The sequence below is a fragment of the Peromyscus maniculatus genome, chromosome 2 (assembly GCF_049852395.1).
Source record: "Peromyscus maniculatus bairdii isolate BWxNUB_F1_BW_parent chromosome 2, HU_Pman_BW_mat_3.1, whole genome shotgun sequence".
In the NCBI taxonomy this organism is placed as follows: domain Eukaryota; kingdom Metazoa; phylum Chordata; class Mammalia; order Rodentia; family Cricetidae; genus Peromyscus; species Peromyscus maniculatus.
In genome coordinates, this window is record NC_134853.1 from 48,595,253 (window position 1) to 48,616,984 (window position 21,732).

Consider the following 21,732-nt stretch of genomic DNA (forward strand, 5'->3'; position numbering starts at 1 on the left):
CTCTGAATGTGGGTGAAAGTTGTGTGGTTTGATGTGTTTGCGGGTCCCCAGGGAATGGGACCAGGACTTATCCTGGGTACATGAACTGGATTTTTAGGGCCCATTTCCTATGGTGGGATACCTTACTCAGTCTTGATGCGGGGAGGAGGGGCTAGGTCCGGCCCCACCTTGGCATGGCAGCCTGTGTGTTAACTACCCAAGGGAGGCCTTACCCTCTATGAGAAGAGGATGGGGATGGGATAGGGGAGGGGGCAGCATGGGGGAGAGGGAGAAAGGGAGGTATGGGGAACAGTGGTTGATATGTAAAAGGAAAGAAAAATTTTTAATTAAAAAATCATAAAAAAGAGTAGTTTCCTTCCCCAGTGAGACTCCATGGGGGCATGCATCCCCTTCCAGCTCTAGGATATCATGTGGTGCAGCCCTGTCCAGGCCCTGTGCATGCTGCCTCAGTCTCTGTGAGCTCACATGTAGGTCCTGTTGTGTTTAGAAGGCCTTGTTTCCTTGGTGTTGTTCGTCACTTCTGGTTCTTACACTCTTTCAGCATCCTCTGCCCTAGGGCCCCCTGAGCCCATGACAGGAAGGATTTGATAGAGATATCCCATTTAGGGATGAGTGTTCCTAGGCTTCTCTGTGCATATTGCCTGTCTGTGCATATTTGTTTACATCTGATGCAAGAGGAAGCATCTTAGAGGATGACTGATCTACAAGAATAGCAAAAAGTCACTAGGAGTCATTTTATTGTAACATTCTTTTAGTAGAACAGTAGCATTTGGTTTTACCTTAGATCCCTGGGCTATCTAATCTAAGGCTCTTTGTCACCCATGGAGTGCTGAGTAGGGGTCCCATTTCATGGAGTGGGCCTTAAGTCAAATCTGTTATTGGCTGGTTACTTCTACAAGCTTTGTGCCACTATTGCCCTACCATATCTTGCAGGCAAGACACCATTTAGATCAAAGGGTTTGTAGTTGGATTAGTGTTTACATTTCTCCTTTGGTAGCATGCAGAGTACTTTCCTGTACCAAAGATAATAGCATATAAAGCACCAGCTCAACCTCTCCATGTTCAATGAGCTGTGTAGGTGTTGTCTTCAACAACAGGACCTTGTTGTCAGTTTGTGGAAAGCAACTTATAGTCTTACCAGCAGCCTGGGTTGTTTAGGGCTTCCCTTGGGACTATTTTGTCAATGATTAGATGTAACCAGTTCCTAGTACTGGAAGCTTTATATGGGGACAAGAGATGTCCAGTGGCGCTCTGTCTTCCCTGATAATTTGGCAGTTTCACATAGATCACCTTCATATATGTGTATATTTTAGCTTCTAATATTTTAGGTTTCTATATTACCCCTCAAATGGCCCTTAATTTTAGCTTTCTCTTCCTATATTTCTTCTCTTGTCCCCCCTCTTGCCTTCTCCTTCCCACTTGATCCTTCTGTTCTAGCCCCACCACCCAACTATGATTATCTATTCTATTTCCCATTTCTAGGGAGATCTATCTCCCCGCTAGTAGTTTCTTACTTTATACTTAACCTCTGTGGTTCTACAAATTGTAGCTTGTTTGTTATTAATTTATCAGTTCATAGCCACATACAAATGAATATATACTATATTTGTCTTTTTGGGTTTAGGTTACCTCACTCAGGATGATTTTTTTTTAGTCCTGTCTATTTATCTGTGTACTTCATGTTGTCATTTTTTTAAACAGCTAAGTAATATTCCATTGTGTAAATGTACCACATTATTTTAATCTGTTCTTCTATTTAGGGACATCTAGGGTTATTTCAATTTTAATATTATGCATAATATTATGCACAGCCAGAAATTGAACAAGTCTTCTCTGTGGTAGGATGAACATGGTTGAACATGAAAGTGTTTTGTGGTAGGATGAAGCATGAATTAGATATATGACTATGAGTGGTTTATCTGGATCTATTCCCATCTTCCTGAGGAACTGTCACGCTGATTTCCATAGTTGCTATAGGAGTTTGCACACTCACCAGCAATGGATGAGTGTTCCCCTTACTACATATTCTTGCTAGCATGGCTGTTATTTGTTCTACTTACCTTAGCCATTCTTACAAGTCTAAGATGAAATTTCAAAGTAGTTTTGATTTGCATTTCCTCAATGACTAAGAATGTTGAACACTTCTTTAAGTGTTTTTCAGCCATTTGAATTTCCTGAGAATTCCCTGTTTAGATCTGTGCTCCATTTTTGTATTGAGTTATTTGGTGTTTTTGATGTTCAGTTTTTTGAGTTCTTTATACATTTTTGATATTAGCCCTCTATTGGATGTGTAATTGGTAAAGATCTTTCTGTAGTCCACTGCTTTGTTCATATGACTATATCATTTGCTGTGAAGATGCTTATCAGTTTCATGAGGTCCCATTTATTAATTGTTGATCTTAGTGATCGTGTTAACAGTATTTTGTTCAGAAACTCTTTTCCTATGCCAGTGACCTTTGATCCATTTAAAGTTAAGTTTTGTTCAGGATGTTAAGAATTGATCTATTTGGTTTCTTCTACATGCAATCATCCTGTTTGACCAGCACCATTTATTGAAGAAACTCTCTTTTTTTCCCACTATGTATTTCTGTCTTCTTTATCACAAAAAATCAGACATCCATCATGTGTGGATTTATATATGGGCCTTCACTTTGATTCTGTTGATCAACATAACTGTTTTTGTGCCAGTATCATACTGTTTTTGTTACTATAGCTTCATAATACAACTTGAAATGAGGGGTGGTGATATCCCCAGCAGTTTTTTGATAATTCAGGATTATTCTAGCTATCCCATTTTTTCTGTATGTGTGTTACAAAATGAAGCTGAAGACTGTAAAGAATTGTTTTGGAATTCTGATGGGGATTGCATTAAATCTGTATATTGCTTCGGTAGGATGTCCATTTTTACTATGCTGATCATACTGATCCATGGAGCATGGGGATCATTCTATCTTCTGATATCTTTTTAAATTTCTTTTTTCAGTGTTTTAAATTTTTATCATACAAGTCTTTCACTTTCTTGGCTAGAATGGTTAGAGTTACCTGAAGATATTTTGTATTTTATTATTTGAGGCTATTGTGAAAGGTGCTTTTTCCATGATTTCTTTCTCAGACTATTTACCATTTGTATATAGCAGGGCTACTGATTTTTGTGACTTTATTTTATATCCAGCGACTTTGCTGAAAACATTTATCAGCTGTAGGAGTTTCTTGCTGTTTTTTTTAAAGGATCACTTACTTATACTATTAAATCATCTGCAAATAAAGATTCTTTAACTTCTTCCTTTCCAGTTTGTATAGCCTTGATCTCCTTCAATTGTCTTATTGCTCTAGCTAATACTTCAAGTACAACATTGTATAGATATAAAGAGTGAACAACCTTGTCTTGTTCCAGATTTTAGTGGAATTGTTTTGAGTTTCCCTCCATTTAAGTTAATGTTGGCTATGGACATGCTGTAAATTGCCTTTATTATGGGAAAGATGTCTCTTGTATCCCTAATCTTAAAAATAATAGTATACTTTTGTGTAAAGGAATACCTAAAAGGGACTTAAAAACCTTTTTTAAACATTGAGGAGATAGTTTTCAGGGTAAGAGCACCTTTTGTACAACCTTGTGGACCTTTATTTCAATTCCCATCATGTAGTTATAAAGCCTGCTATAACCACAATTGCTTGTAGCCCAGTATTGGAGGAAGTAGACAGGAGGGTCACTGGGTCTCGCTGGATAGCCAATCTAGCCCCCAAAGAGTGATATCCAGGTTCAGTGATAGACCATGCATCAAGGTTATGATAAAGTGGAGAGTAATAGAGGGAGACACTCAAAGTCCTCTTTAGACTTCCATAATAATGCATGAATGGGGTACCTGAACACACACACACACACACACACACACACACACACACACACACACACACACACACACAGAGAGACAGAGAGAGACAGAGAGAGAGAGAGAGAGAGAGAGAGCCATACAAAGTGAAATTCAAAAAAGTATGTTAAAAAGTGGTTTTCAAAAGAAAAACAAGAATTTAAAACACAGAGACTGATTAATGTAACAAATTAAATCCTTCTGATTTTTCTACATTAATATAGCATTTTGAGGCATTAAGTATGTTTGCTGAATTGCTGATAAAATTTCACTCATAGAATATCAATCCCATTAAGTTATTAAAATGATTATTTCAAACGCATTTTCTTAGAACTTCAAAAGTTTTAAATAAAAAGTGTTAGGTAAAGTGTTAAGGTGAAACTGACTGAAAATATGGCCCTAAAATTCTGGATTATGGCCTTTCAAAGTCCAATCCCTTTGCAGAGTCTAAGAATGTCACTTCTCCCACCAAGGATGCACAATTTTTTATTATCATTAGTTTTTTTATGTATTTTATATACCAACCACAGTTTTCCCTCCCTCCTCCCCTCCTATCCCTTCCCCCACCTCCTTTCTACAACTCCCCCATCCACTCCTCCAAAAGGGTATGGCCTGCAACGGGAGTCAATAAAGCATGACACATCAAGTTGAGGCAGGACCAAGCTCCCCCCCCCCTACTGGCCCCCCCTTGCATCAAGGCTGAACAAGGCATCCCACCATAGGGAATAGGTTCCAAAACGCCAGCTCATATGCCATGGACAGTTCCTGGTTCCACTGCTAGGGGCCCTACAAACACACCAAACTATACAACTATCACCCACATGCAGAGGGCTTAGGTCAGTCCCCTGCAGGCTCCCTAGCCACCGGTCTATGAGCTCCCAAGAGCTCCAGTCAGCTGTCTCTGTGGATTTTCCCTCATGGTCATGATATTGAAGCCCCTCCCCCTTACATAATTCCTCCTCCCTTTCTTCAACTGTACTTCTGGAGCTTGGCCTAGGCATGCACAATTCTTGTGTTATATGTAAAACCAGTCAACAACTCAAAACTTACAATGCATGTTTTCACTTAAATTTTAATATCTTAAAATTTCTGAAATATTGAACTAGGTATGAGTTATTGGTGTTAAACTGAAATTAGTAATATGCAGAAAACAGGGCTTGATTTAAGTATAAATAAAACTTCCCATTGATTTGATTGCTATGTTTTGGTTGATAGCTTCATCAGTTCTATGTAAGAAATATTCTTTCATTTAACAGAGCACTAGTTCTGGAAAAACTCAGAGTAGAAAATCATTATAATTATTTAAAGAATGAATCAAAACATTAGTAGGGCATCTGCTATGCTTTTGTTACCAAGGATCAGTGTGATGGCTTGAAAGAAAATGACCCCCATAGGCTCATAAGGAGTGGTGCTATTAGAAGGTGTGGCCTTGTTGGGGTAGATGGCGCCTTGTTGGGTGAAGTGGGCCACTGGGGGTGGGCTCTGAGGTTTCAGATGCTCAAGCCAGGCCAGTGGCTCACAGCTCTCTTCCTGCTGCCTGTAGATACAGACATAGAACCCTTAGATGCCTCTCAAGCACCATGTCTGCCTTCATGCTGCCAGACTTTTGGCCATGGTGATAATGGACAAAACCTCTGAATTATTAGCCAGCCTCAATTGGATGTTTTTCCTTATTAGAGTTGCTGTGGTCATGGTGCCTCTTTCCCAGCAATAAGAATTCTAACTAAGACTGTCAAGTTGTGGGCCATGAGTTCCCATGTTCTTGGTCTCTTCAAGGATGAAATTAAAGCTCAAATACATTGCAAAGTAGTAAGGAAACCTTATCTAATACAAAGGTGTAGAACAGGTTAGAATATACTGTAACACAACAAAAAGTCACATTGGTAGAAACATTTAAAGGATTATGCTGGTTTAGTAAACTGGTAGCTGTAGGTTCTTCTCCAAGATTTATGGGTAGTTGTTTAGGTTTCTGGGACCAAGCATGGTTTCCTTCTTGTTGAGCAGGTCTTAAGTACAATTCTAGAGCAGCTGATTACTGCCAAGGTATGTATACCACTACTGTATCCTTAGGGTTGTTATGCCATGTTTTTTATTTATTTATTTTTATTTTTTAAATTTTCTTGGCAATTCTCAGTAAACAGCTTGACTAGACTGTTGGCTGCTTTCCTTCTTTGATTGACTGCATGGCTCCTGATATCATGAAAACTAGTCCTCAGGGAGGAGGCTTTCCAGTCGGTTTCAGTGCAGAGGCCTCTAGACCCTGTGTCTGAAGTGCACTTTGTCTTTAGCAGTAGGTACTTAACTTCCTCCTCTCATGGGGCAACCAAGGCCAATAGCAACAGCTCAATTGTTTTAGGAGTTTCTTGGGCAACCATGATCAACAACTCAAAAGAGAGCTTCTCATACCTGCTGTTTGGAGTTTTGTTAGATGGTCTTTGGCTCTTGGCAGTAACATTATCATCTCAGATGAGCACATTTCATTTCAACTCATTAGGAATATTTATGTACAAACCTACATGTATTATAGCTTTTTATTGGATATATAGCTGCTAGCATGCTATCTTATGACTTTATTAGATATCCTTACTGTTATTTTATCCTATTCCCCTTTTCTTCTGTATTTGTCTCCCCCTCTCTAATTAGAATGCCCTCTCTCCCTCATTTTCTTAAATCACTTGTACTCTCTTGTTTCCCTCTCTATTGCTCCCCCGCCCCCAAACACTGGCAAGGGTCCTTTCTGCTTTCCTGGTTTCTGCAGTTATTTCAGGATACGTACTCACATCTGAAGACTGGGGCTAAGGGTCTCCAATCTGAGAGAACAGGTAATGTTTTTCTTTTTGGGTAACATAATTCCTAACTGCATTCCAAAAATTAGTCCTTTGTTCCCCCCACAGATGAGTATCATTCTCAGTCCTAATCCAGGAAACTTCTTTTTGCAACAGATGGAGACCATTATGGGAAATGCAGAGCAATGTAGCCCAGTCTCAATGGATATATCTACAAAACACTCCCACACCTAAGGCTCAGGAAACATTACAGAGGAAGGAACAGAAAGATTGTAAGAGCCAGAGCATAGGGTGCTTGTTGTGAGGCTGTGTCTCCTAGTAAAGTTAGGAGCTATGTACCAAAAGTCTCAAAAATATGACTGCTTAAACGTGCATTGAGAGAGCAACGATATGCTAAGGTGGAAGGGGGAAACTATCACAAGGCTTTGGCCCTAGACAAATAACTATAGGCAAGAAAGGAATGCTGAGTGCAGAAGAAATAGTCTTCCCCAGGCAAGAGCATACCAACTTGTTACCCAATATAAAATGGCCAGCCCTAAAATCATACATACAAATAACATTACACAGACTAAACAGGTTAGGATTATATTTAGGTTATATTTAGGTTATACATATACATATATATGTATATATATGTGTGTGTGTGTATTGTGTGTATTTATATATATGCACATACACACACATACATGCTTGTAATAACAATTAATGAAAAAGAGACTACAAATTTGAAAGAGATTAAGGAGGGGAATATGGGTCAGTTTGGAGGGTAGAAAGGGAAGGGAGAAATGATGTAATTATATTATAATCTCAAAAATAAAATAAATAACAGTAAAATATACCTAAGGGCTCTAATTATTGTTTGGGGCTTTTCAAATGAGATTCTAAAGAAGCAGCTGTTCATTACTTAGGACATAGTTTGAACAGTTCTCTATTTTGATAAATGTGCTTGGATTAGGTATGTTTGCTCTTTATGCATGTCCCTTCTCACTATGAATGCCATTTTAGTTATATGCATGCCAAATGATGCACAGGCATAAGGTAGTAAAGCAAAGATTGTCTCTAAAATTCAATTTGAGACCACAATTTGCCTCAGTGTGCACATATCCTGAACCACTCTTGGCCAGGTTGACCCACTGCTTGGATTCTGCTCCAGGATGTGTTTAAAGCAAGGTTTTACACAGGGCTGCTAAGGAGAGTAACTTATTCCCACTGTTTAAAGCAGATACACATGGGGCTACATGGAGGTATGAGTCTGAAGTTGCTAAGGACTTGTTACATGCATTCTCTGGAGAGCAGCCTGTGCACAGCCCAAGCTAGTGGCCTTCCAGATTGGGAAGCCATTTCCTATGGTTGTCGCTTTGGTCTAAATATGTTTTACCCCTTTTAAGACTCATGTTGAAATATGATTTCTAATGTAATTGTGTTGGGATGTGGGAACTTTAAGGCATGTTTGGGCTATGAAAATGAAGCCTCCACTAGGAAGTCATGCTGTTCTAAAGGGACTGGGGTAGCTCTCTAAGGATTAAGTGCCTACCTTGCTCTCCAGGAACTGAATTAGTCACTGTCATGAAACCAGTCTGTCCCATGTGCTTTTTCTCTTCCATATCTGCCTGCTTGTCTTTCTGTCAGATTAGAATGCATCACAAGACTTCCATCAGAGATACCCACTTCACCTTGAACTTCTAGGTTCCTTACTTCTTAATTAAACTTCTTTCCTTTATAACTCACCAAGTCTCAGGCATTCTGTTACAGCAAAATATAACAAAGGAAGACTGAAGTCCCAAGGAACTTGATTATAAAACAGTAGATATGTTTATCCATTAAAAATGTTTTTTTTTAAACAATTTGCTTCTGGAGAAATAACCAAGTTGCATGCTTGTGATATAAACATTAGGACTTGAGTTCAGGATCCTAAAACCAGCATAAATTCAAGTGTGGCAGTGAGTGCCTGTGAGCCAAGTTCTGGGGGATGGCATAGGTGGTGAAAGGCAGATCCCCGAGCTGACAGGCCAGTCTCTGAATCAAGCCTCAGGTTCAGTGGAAATACCCTGTTTCAAAACTAAGGCGGAGAGCAACAGATGATGAAGATACCTGAAATGAACATCTAGCTTTTGCTCATGCATACACATACAAGCACACTCTCATGTATGCTTGTACTCTCACGACATAGTACTGACATATGCATGTCCCTGTGTGTATATGTGTGTATGTATATGCATGCACATGTGCACACACAGAGAGAAGAATGTGGTTTTTCTTGTAGGGAGGAAGTGAGAAAACCCACCAGAGGCATTTTCTTGACACACAATGAGTATAGGTTTTTATTGACTATCTATAATATTAGAAAAGTATTTTTTTGGTGTTTGGATTTTAGAAAAAGTGTCATTGTGGCTCCTTACAAATTAATTCTTAGTATAATTGGTAGAAATTTGCATTGGGAGGGTTCTTAAGATGGGAAAAATAAAATCTATTAAACTTTCATTTGTTCTAGCATTAAGATGTGAAAATATCAATTACATGGTAAAATGTTGTTCACAACAAAATGTTAGATGCTTTCATAGACAAGATACTTTTTGATAATAGACTTTGTATGTGTGTGATACCTAACAATTTTGGGTCAATTTAGCAATCCAGAAAGAACTTAGGATTTGATTTTGAATCCATGTGAGAATGACTCCTGCCAGTCTGGTTAATAAATTTAATAAATATATATAAATATATAAATTATAATATTATATATTATATATAATAAATTTAATAAATAATTATATATATTATATTATATATATTAATATATATATATATATATATATATTCTGTAATATATATATATTACAGAACCACTGCTACTCAAATTTCTTCTTTGATGATTGGCAGGATCCAGGGCTGTGCTCTTTGTGTGAGCACAGAGGTGCCATTCTGCACAGAGAGTGCAAGGTTTTCCACCATTCATTAGTAGAGTGAGCACTCAATGTTCCAGCAGGAATCACAACTAGTCTTGGGGCAAATTCTGGTAAACTGGGAATGGAATAGTCTCTTTTGCTCAACACTAGCATAACTCTTGGGTTTGGAACAACTTGTAGACATTTTCAGGTCCATGCTTAAGAAATTATGAAATTCTCTGGTTTTTGTTTATCTAATGTGATGCTCTGCTCCATGAAAAATTTCTCAGAAACCTGGGTTAGGAATTAACAGTGCTAATGTGGTGGAAAATTGGGTGACTGTATTCTTGCTTTTTTCAAGACCTCATTTGGAGGGCTTCATAGTCTTTTTTTTAAATATAAAACCTTTGTGGCAATTGTTTCCTATTTTAACACTCAGAAAGTTATGTTGGATACAACACTTTGAAGTGGAGGTTGTTTGTAGTAGATGACTGAAAATCTTGCCCTGCTTTTCAGAGAACTGAGGGGATCTATATCCTAGTCATATTTTTCTTCTTGTCCTTTCTTCCTCCTCCCCAATACCTCCCTCTCTTTTCTCTCTCTCCCTCCCTCTGTTGGTTTTTTTTTCAAGACAGGTTTTCTCTGTGTTGCTTTGCGCCTTTCCTGGAACTCACTCTGTAGCCCACGCTGGCCTCAAACTCACGGAGATCCACCTGCCTCTGCCTCCTGAGTGCTGGGATTAAAGGTGTGTGCCACCACCACCTGACTTATTTTCTTTGGGCAGTTCTTACTATGTAGCTCAGATTTTCTCAGAACTTGTGATCCTCTTGTCTCAGTCTCCCAAGGACTGACGCAGTAGGATTGTACCATCAAATCCAGTCAACAAAGATAATTTCTTAAAGCATGAGGATATGAGGGAGTGTGTTGAGGACTTAGAATGTGCAAATTCTGTCATCTGTTTTGAGCATAAAACTGTTAGCCTCTAAGAAGTAGGAAGTTGGTACAGAAACTCTCTCTCTCTCTCTCTCTCTCTCTCTCTCTCTCTCTCTCTTTCTCTCTCTCTCTCTCTCTCTCTCTGTGTGTGTGTGTGTGTTGCTCAGGATTGAATTTAGAGTCTTGTACATGCTAGGCAAGTTAAATCCCCTGTAACTCTTTTGTACAGTAATTTTAAAGTCTCAAGATACAAAGTGAATCTTCAGGTATCAGGAGCTCAGAGTATGTTGGGAGAAGGGAGACTTGACCACCAAGAGTTGATTCCATAACTGGCCTGCAGAGTAGAGTCTGCCTGAATTATTGGACCCAGAAATGAAGAAGAGAGTGTGTCAAGATAGTTAGAGCTGGGATTCTGGAGATTTTATAATGATGCAGAGAAGGTGCTTTGTAGTGCTTCCTGGAAAGGCAGCTCAGCCTCAGAGAATAGGCAAGGCTTTATTTAGTGATTCCTTCTTATGTACAGTTCCCTAAAACAAAGAAACAAGCCAGAAACCTAAACACCTCTTTTGGTTACCTCATCCTCCAATGGTCCCACTGGAAGATCTCATTTTTTCATGCCATATAGAGTAATAAGTGAAAGGAAGGGCAATTGGGCTCCCAAGAGATAATGCTAACTGTTAGGAACTTAAAACATTTTTTTAGTATCTAACTTAATTTCTTTTTCCTGTTGCTGTGATAACGCAACTCAAGGAAGACAGTAGTTATTTTAACTTCTGTTCAAGGGTACAGTCCATTATCATCTAGCATAAGGAAGTAGGAGCTTGAAGTATCTGGTAATACATCTACAACCAGGAAGCAGAAAGTGATGAATGCTTATGTTTGGCTAATTCTCTCTCTCTCTTTCTCTCTCTCTCTCTCTCTCTCTCTCTCTCTCTCTCTCTCTCTCTCTCCTCTCTCTTTAATGGAGCCCATAATTTCAGCCTAAGAAATGGTACTAACCACAGTGCACCGGGTTTTTCTGCCTTTATCAAGATAAACCCTTAAAGGCTTGTCAGAGACTTGTCTACTGTGTGAATCTAGCGTCTGTCAAAATGACAACACAATCCATCACAGTATATAAACTATTTCACTCTTAGAGTAAATCTTGAGGGTTTTTTTTTCTTTTTCATGAACAGTTTATGTTGAAATCCATTAGTACTTTATGGCAAAGACTAGAATAATATGTGATCACAAAAGGCATCTTTCTTCTGGGTACATTGTAGTTCAAAGATCACCTTCATGGTATATAGGCAGGTAACTGAGTGCTGGCTATCAATATGTTGTTAAGGGGTGGGAATCAGCTTCTTCAAGGCCAAGCTCATAATCACCCCATGTAATGTTACTTGATCTTGCTTGTTCATTCCACAGTCTGCTGGACAAGGAAAATGTGACAGTGGATTTTAAGGTCTGTGGTAGTTTGAATGTAATTGGTCTCCATAATCTCATAGGGAGTGGTACTCTTAAGAGGTGTGGCCTTGTGGAAGTAGGTGTGGCTTTGTTGGAGGAAGTGTGTAACTGGGGACAGACTTTGAAGTCTCTTTTGTTCGAGATTCCCTTAGTGTGACACAGAGACTACTTCTTGTTGTTTCATATCAAGATGTAGCCAGCACCATGCCTGCTTGCATGCCATCATGCCCCCCACAATGATGATAATGGACTGAACTGCAAGCTGCCACCTCAGTTAAATGTTTTCCTTTATAAGAGTTGCATATGGTATCTCTTCACAGCAATAGAAACTCTGACTAAGACAAGGCCCAAATGAGTGGCAGAGTCCTAAGACAGAAGGTACTTGTATTACTGAATCACCATGAGGAAGAAATCTATTCCATGATCATAACACCCAAATGGACTTTTAGAAAGAGGGAAATTCATTTCCATTATGTTAAATCACTGAGATATCAATATTTGTATGTTGTAGTTGATAGCCTAGTGACACAGTCTTAATAATAGCCAAAATTTTCAGCATGTATATAGTATTTATTCCTAGGTGGCAAATGCACTTTACTTATAACCCAATCTAGATTAAAAAGCTTGTGGGAAAGTACTCTTATTTTCTCTACTTCAAGATGGGGCACTGAAAGTATTAAATGTCTAGGATAACAGAACTTGAGACAATATAGACAGTATATAACTGTGTTGATTTAGCTACAGACTATAGCATTTTACATTCAGAGAGTTCTCTAAAATAAGATGTTTATTTTTAATTTTTATGAAACTAACTATGATTTCTTTATTCAGGAGATCATGCTAATGTTTTGGCTCATGGATGAATTTAATATCCATAAGACATTTGGGACCATGAACACAGATATAAGAAGAGAGAACCTGGCCCAGAGAAGGAGACAACAGAGTCTTGGAATGAATGAAAATAAAGGAACTAAGGCTCAAGTTTCTGAATATTCACAGAATTTCCCAACAGTGGAAAAAGTACAGTGCCCATTGTTCCCAGTGAGGCCACCAGAAATAGATAAGGAGGAGGTACTATTGCAACTCTGGCTGACCCATCACATAGCTTCATCTTTCAGAGAAGAGAAAGATACAATGAAGAGCTGGGATATTTTATTACTGTCCTAGAGGCCGGAACATTTTATTCTATTGCTCTTAAAAATGTCTAAAGTGCATCAATGCTGATGAAAGGCACATCAAGTCTTCAGTGACCTAAGGAGGGTTTCTGAAAACCCAAGGGGAGAAGAAAATCTGTCCTCTTTCCCTGCCAAGCAGACAGGGACATGAAGAATCCTCTATTGATGGCTCCTTGTCCTAAGATGACAATGAACAGCTGTTGCTGCTATCAAGTGCTTTGGAGGTGCTCCTCAGGGCAATAATCAAGGCCTAGAAGTTCCAATTTTTACATTGTTTCATGAGAAGCAGCTGGCTTCAGACCCAAAGGGACAAACAGAAACCTTGATAACTGTCTGGGTGTTGATAAGTGGGTTATAGAAATGGCCCATTATTACCACAACACAAAAAAGAATCCTCAGTGCCAATCCCCAAATTCCTCATTCCAGTAATTCAGATATAGGCTCTGCAAGACTTGAGATGCAGTATTTAAGTTCCTTTCTTTCAATAAATGTGCTCTGGAGTACATTTATAAATAAATTGTGCTTATTTACTTAGATTTCCCTGAGAACTTGATTCGTGAGCACTAACAGTTTAGAGGAACTTGGGTTGATACTGTTGGTCATTGGTAATGCTAGAGAGTAGTGGTTACAATGATGATATGTGTTTCTCTTGAAGCTATCAATTTTGCAAAGAAGATATTTACACAACTCATAAAACGGAAAATAACAAATTGAGAAATGAGAAGGTGCTGAGTATGAATATGTCCTAAGGTACTTATTCTTCCTTTAGGCAAAATAGATAGGGATGTGGGAGAGTGAGGATAAATATCAGGAGGTTACCCATAGTGCATTGTCTCCAAACCCTACCTAGCAGTAGTACATGGACCTAGTAACCTGGTACCTCGTAAATAGATTTAACTTAGGCACACCAGGTTTCCCCTTGAGAAGTTTCCATATGTATTTTTGCATCAATCCTTTAACTAAGGAATTTTCACTCCCTTACATTAAGTATGAGTGCAGTTCTGTGATTGACAACAAACTTCCTAGGTAGACATTCTGCTTTGGGAAGGATTACTGGGGAAGAAATATGCTTTCTGGCATTTCAAGGAGGCTTCTCTGTGTGAGTTATTGCTGAGGGCTCCACAGCCGCCGGGTTTGTTTACATCATCCCTGCACTACAGTGCGGAATTCATTGTTTGTAAAGCTCTTTGGGATAATTTGTATATGAAGGATTCTATATAAAAATCAGTATTTATTCCTTTTTGTATTATGCTTTTTCAGCCTGACACATAAGGGTGCTTTTATATGCGGTAAGTAAGAAGTTAAGCACTCAACTCCTATTAACAGCACTAGGAACTGGCTTCCAGCGTTCTATCTGGGGCAATGGGAAAGGACTCACAGGTGTGCAGGTAAATTGAAACAAAGACAGGGGAGAGCTCAAGTACTTATTCAGCTGCTGTAAGTTTTATGTGCAGACAAGCTATAAAGAATGTGGGGAAATTTTACTGATTGTTGAAGCTTGAATTACTCTGGCTTATCTGTGGGTGTTATTATATACAGAATGTGTGTGTGTACAAATAATAAAATGTCCATTATCAACATCATGTTATATGATAATTTCAATTAAATAGCATAATTTGATTCATTGATGAAATTATACTAATATCTACCATACACTTGAAATACTGAACAATCCTGTAACCCTTTAGAATCTAAAGAAAGAGATTAAACTGAGGTTTATTGGGATTTTGTATTATTTTTCTTTTTTATTCTTAGAGCAGGAATGGTTGAACTAATAGTTGTAGTGACCTGCTAAATCACAAGTTTACAAACTATGTTTTTATTAGTTTAAAAATTATAATACAGAGTAATGGTTTTCGTGATGGTATTTTCTTACATACTTTTTGTTGATCCTCTTACCTCCCATCTTTTCGCCAGTCCTCTGCCCCTTTGTTATGGTCCCCATCCTTATTTTATTGATCATCCTTCCCCCACATCACCTGTGTTTTGTTACTCTCTTTTATCTTTCCTTTTCTCCCTCCCAAGTCTTCACTTTCTCCCCACTATTCTCATGTTCTCCTTTCTAGTTTCACAAACTATATACAAACATGAAAATTTAAATGTAGGAGTCTTATCTAGAGGAAACATGCAGTATTTGATTTTCTAAATCTGGAGAATAAGCTTAAGATTACAATTTCCAGTCTATCCATTTTCTGCAAATATCATGATGTAATTTTTTGTTATAAATGAGTACAATTCTATTATGCATATATACCATATTTTTGTTATCCATTCTTCTGTGGATGGACATCTAGGCTGGTTCCATTATAAATTATGAAACAAAAAAATATGAATGTACAAATATCTCTGATAAGACTTAGAGTCCTTTGGATAGATACTCAGGAGTGTTGTAGTTGTATGATATGGTAGTTTAATTTTTATCTTATTGAGAAGCTTCCATACCAGTTCCCATGGTATCTGTATATGTTTACCTTCTTACCAACACTGAATAAAGTCTCCTCTTACCATGTATCCTCATCATGTTTTTTTTTCTTCATGTTATCTATTCTAATTTGGGTGAAATGGCCCTTCAAAGTAGTTTTAATCCATTAAAGAATATTTTGAGGAAGGGCGATGGTGAATGACACTCATTCCTCAACTACTAGAATCTCCAGGAGTAATTTAGAAACAGTTGAGAGAATCCAACTTCCAAAGTGGGTGGTGATGAAAAGGCATGGACTTTTTAGCAGTAAGAGAGAGGAGAGAGAGCTCACCCCCCAAATCATGAGTGCTTAGTTTTGAATTGTAAGTGCAATTGAAGAGGGCAGGAACCAAAGCTAAAGCTAAAGAAAGCTTCAGAAAATATGCACTGTTCATTCATTTCCTGAACAATTGGAGAGCAGTTGAGTGAAGAGAGGGAGGCAGAGAGAGGAGGGAGAGAGAGATAGCCAGTTAGCACCAGAGATAAAAGTGAAGACAGAGACTCTGAAAATAGAACCAACTCTGGATTCGTTGCTGAGTAGATTTACAGTTTAGTCAGATAGGCATCCTGAGGGTCTATAACACACAAGTGCTAGGGAAATCCTCTTTTGTCCGAGTTTTATTCACTAGGGCAGTGGCTCAAAGCTGTTGTGAAAAGGACCTCACTGAGTTGGCAGATAGGAGAACCTAGAGACAAAGGTTCCTGTTTGCACTGACTGACAGTCTGTGAACCCAGGGAAAATGCCTGGCAGTTATATTCAGAGCTGGCCAGCAGAATCTGGCTAGCTAGAGGGGAAAATTATGAGTCAGGACCATGGATAGCTCCAGCAGCGGTCACCTGGTCTGGGCCATGAGTGACTCTCACTCCCCATCCTGGTATTAGAATGCTGGCCACTGGAGGAGGGAAGAGCAACCACAAGTATATATACAAGAACAGTTGTTAGAACCACTTTGCCCTACCACAAGCCTAGAGAATTGAAGGTACCAAAGTCTTAGACCCAAGAGCAGACAGCTTCTCCTCTGCTCCATCCAGTCTCTAAAGATAGAAAGACCATCTTAAATACAAACCTGTACTGCTCAGCCCATAAACGCACCCTTTTGTTTTGGAGAGAACATCACAAAGATTACCAACGGGAGTGAAATATCACAAAGGTTTGGTCTTATTCTCATTGGGAGACTTGAACCCCAGTAGCCAAGGGAAGGAAAGCCAGACAACACAGAGACAGGTTCTGCTCTCCCACATATGGAGTGACAACCTCAGGAGATATAAACCCAGCTTTCCTTATTCTCATTCTGTGAGTGTGCTATTATCGTTGCTAGCTTTATTTTCAATTAAAATTATTTCTATTTTATTTCATCTTTGCCCCTTTTCTCAGATCATAGAACATTTACAAAGTGTTTAAGTCAGATAGCTTCAATCAGAGAGAGCAGTTCAAGTACTTACTTCTATAATTCTCTTTGTTAATATTTAATCTTATGGCCTAGCTTGGTCTGCTCCCCCTCTGTCTTTGTTTCTGTCTCTGCCCCCCTTCCCTGTCCTCTGTCTTTCCACCCCACTCTGTCTCCCAACAGAGCATAGGTTGGGCTGGTGCTAGGGAAGAACTTCTCTCTGTCTGACTTCCCCAAGTTTCAGTTTGCCTGATCACATTTCTTTTTTTTCTCTTTCTCTTCCCTCTATACCTTTAGCTAGGCCTGTCTTCTCTCTTCTTCTTTACTGTTCCCCTTTATATCTATCTTTCCTTCTTCTATTTTACTACATTGCTGTATACTTATCACTAGTCTTACTCTCTTTTTTATATCGTTACACCCATTAACCAATATCTTTGTATGTGCTGTACTATCCTTTTTTCTTTATTCTTAAAAATTATTGAAATTGAAGGAGTGCTTGTCTTAAAATTTCTATTTATGTGTTTTTAATTCAGGTTTTAACTATCAACGTAGTTAACTTTGTACTGAATTTTCTATTCTTAAAGTGATTATTAAGGATTGTGCTTGATACTTTGAGAATGTAACCTTACAGTTTAGCTACCGAGCAATCCCCATGGTCTAGTTGGGGAGAAAATACATCTCAACCACAGAACATCTGAGTCTCACCTGAATATTGCAAAAGCAACTGAAAGAATGTAGACAATACATAAAATTAAACCAGTGATCCAGTATCAGATATACAAGTCCCAAAGAGGAAACAAAAGAACATGAAAAAAATCAGAGGAACATGACTCTTCCTGAAGTTAACAATTCTGTATTAATGGATTCCAATGAGGGTGAAGTAGGTGAAGTCAATGAAATCCCCAACAAATAATTCAAAAGGAAAAAAAATGATTTCAAGAGTGTTCAGTGAAGTCAAGGAGGACAGAAATAAACTCCTGTGTGACTTCAGAGAGCATACAATAAATAGCCGAATGATGTAAGGAAGAAAGCATAGGAAGGGCAAATCCAAAAAGGAGAGAACAAGACGCAAAAGATCAATTGAAGCTTTGGAAATAGGAAGCTCAATAAATGGAATAAGAAATCTGATGGGAAGCCTGAGAGATCAGATCAAATGAAAGACAGAATATCAGGGATTAAAACAAATGTAGAAACCAGGCGGTGGTGGTGCATGCCTTTAATCCCAGCACTTGGGAGGCAGAGGCAGGTGGATTTCTGTGAGTTTGAGGCCAGCCTGATCTACAAAGCAAGTTCCAGGACAGCCAGAGCTGTTACACAGAGAAACTCTGTTTCTAAAACAAACAAACGAACACACAATGTAGATGAGTTGACCATTTATAAAATAATACAAAACAATAGGGAAGTATAGAAAGAGCACGCAAGATCTCTGGGACATCATTTAAATTCGCACCATATTATGAATATGAAGAAGGAGAGGCCCCAGATAAAGGAATAGAAAAAACTCAATAAAATAATAGAAAACTTCCAAACCTAGCGGAGGAGTTAGCTGTCCAGACCCAGGACATACTTAAACCATCAAGCAGATAAGATTAGAAGATACTCCTTTTGTGTCGTATTACTGTGAAAACACTAAGCCTGCCAAACCAAGTTATAACACTGAAAGCTGTAACAGAGAATTGTCATGTTAACATAAAAGCAAACCCATTGGAATAACAGAAGATTTCACACCAGAAATTTAAAGTCAGGAAGGCTTGTAGTTATGTATTTCAAGCCATGAAAGATACTAACTGCCATCACAGATTAAATTACTCAGAAAAGTTACCCTTTAAACTGAAGGAGAAAAATGAGCCTTCCATGCTAAATACAAACTAAAGGAATTCATGATCACTAAGCCAGCAGTACAGATTTGAAGAAATCCTACACATTGAGAGAGAAAAAAAATGAATATATCTAAGAGGTCATGGAAAAGACCAAGCTGCATCACAACAGTAAATAAGCATGTGAGGACTAGGAGTACACCAAAATTAGAAAACCACAGGAGGCCTTTCAATATTAATGCTGAATGCTAATGGTCCCAATTCTCCCATAAAAAGACAGACTAATAGATTGGTAGGAGGAAAGGGGAAAATGATGTAATTATACTTTAATCTAAAAAATAACAGAAATAATATAAACTATAGTCAAAATGTGAAGATACCAAAGTAATTCAATTTTACATTTTAAAATGGTGTAGCCTATTATATATCAAACATGTCTCAATAATGATGTTTGGACACCCTCATATTCAACCCAATAAACCAGGTGAGATGATGGCTCAGTGATTAAAGGCATTGGCTGTTCTTTCAGAGAACCCTGGTTCAATTCTCAGCACACACAGGGTGGCTTGAAGTCATCTGTAACTCCAGTTACTGGGGATCTTATGCCCTCTTCTGGACTCCTTAGATACTGTATGCACATGACTCACAGACATATATACAGGCATATATACTTATACACAACAATTTTCAGAAAATTAAGAAAAAAATTCTTTAGGACCTATATATCTGTTGCTCTTAAGAAACAAATCTCTGTTTTGAAGAAAAATCTAGCCTTACAGTAAAAGGATGAAAAATTTATCCAAAGAATATGGAACTGGAAAGCAACCAATAGTAGGTATACTAATATCTAACAAAGCAGACTTCAAACCAAAATGAATCAGAAAAAGATCATTTCACACTGATTAAGGGAATAGTATTTTAAGAAGACATAAAAATTCTAAACATATACACACTGATTCATATACAACCAATTTTATTAAAACTCTGAGGACGTAAAGGCACAACCTGACTTTCACACAGCAATAGTGGGTAATTTAATTGCTCCACTCTCATTAATAAACAGTTTATTTAGAGCAAAGCACTAGCAGGAAAACAACACAGATAACTGATAGGATAAACCGAGTCATTTTCACTCTCCAATTGCTGAAGAATACATTCTTCTCAGTAGACAATGGAACTTAATCTAAAATATTGCATATTGTAGGATGTAAAGCAATCCTTAACAAATATAAGAAAATTCAACAACTTTTCACACTCTATTTGTTCATAAGAAATAACAGCAAATGAAACTCCTAAAAATACACAAACTCATGGAGATTGAACAATATACTATTGAATGACCAATAATAGGTCTTAGAAAAAAATCAAGCTGTAAACAAAAAAGTTCCTATAATCAAATAAAAATGAAAACACAACATAGATACTGTGGGGTACAATGAACGCAGTTCTGATAGGAAAGCATATAGCTATAAGTTCTTATATTAAAAAATTAAAGAGATCTTAAAATACATAACTTAATGATGCACCTTAAGGTCTTAGACAGATAAAACAAAACTCAGAATCAAGGGGAGGGGGCAGGAAGGGAGAGAACAAGGGAATCTGTGGCTATTATGTAGAACTCAATAGTATTGTAAAATAAAATTTAAAAAAATTTCCCTGTTATTAACTTTGGCTTCATATTACACTGATAATATAAAATGTTTTTACTTTTATTTTATAAAATTTATTTGTGAATAAATCATGACTATATAAAAAAGAAATAAATAGAAATAAACCCAGAAAAAAAACCTCAGAATCATTAGATGGAAAGCAGTAATAAAAATCAGCGTAGAAATGAACAAAATGAAAATGAAAATAACAATACAAAGAATCAATGAAACACAGAGTTGGTTCTTTGACAGACTAAATAAGACTGACAAACTTTTAACCAAACTAACAAAGAGAAAAGCCAAACAAGTAAGGTCAGTGATGAAACTGGAGTCATTACAACAGATACTAACACAATTCAGTGGATCATTTGAGGCATGCTTCAATAATGAAAATTTCAGTAAATCATAAAAATTAGAGAAACCGATAATTGTATAGACACATTTGATCTGCCAAAATTGGACCAATAGAACAGAAGCAATTTAGTCAGCTTTATAGTGAATACTGAGATGGAAGTGGTAATAAAATTCCCTTAACTAAAAGAAGCCTTAGTCTGGATGGATTTTCTTCTGAATTCAATCAGACTACTAGGAAGAAGCAAAATTAATGTTCTCTCAACTGTTTCATAAAACAGAATGTGAAAGAATGCTACTAAACTTTTTATGAAGCCAATACTATGATGATACTCAAACTAGATGAGGTCACAGTAGAAAAATGAAGATTATGGACCCATCTTCTTCATGAATATGGGCGCAAAAATGCTTAATAAAATACATGTAAATGAATTCAGCAGCACATTAAAAAAGATTGTTCACCATGACCAAGTTTGCCTTAATCTAGGGATGCATGTATGGTTCAATATAGGCAAATTATAAGTGTTAACACAGCATATAAATAACTCAAGGACAGGAATCATGGAATCATACAATCATCTCAACAATAGCAGAAAAGATTAAAGATAAAAGCTTTGAAGAAACCAAGATTGGAAGGAACAAAAGTCAACATCATAAACACTATGTATGTCAAACCTATAGCCATTGTTCTACTAATAACTAAAAGCATTTCTTCTAAAATCAGATTCTGATAGGTATCAATTTCTTCTTTTCTTATTCAATAGAGTGCTTGAAATCTCAGCTAGAGCCATCAGAGGAAACAAAAAAAGTAAAAAAAAAAAAAAAAGTATATACTTATTTGTAGCTGATAAAGTTCTACAAATAAGACATCCTAAAGACTCCTCCAGAACACTCGTAGGTCTAATAAGCACTTTCAGCAAAGTAGAATACAGAATTGACCCACAAAACCCAATATCTTTCCAATACACCAATAAC

At 37.6% G+C, this 21,732-nt stretch overlaps 1 pseudogene; it reads left to right on the plus strand.

Moving 5' to 3' along the window:
* The window catches only part of LOC143271733 (large ribosomal subunit protein eL21 pseudogene), a 53,309-nt pseudogene that overhangs the window by 30,123 nt on the left and 1,454 nt on the right, over positions 1-21,732 (plus strand).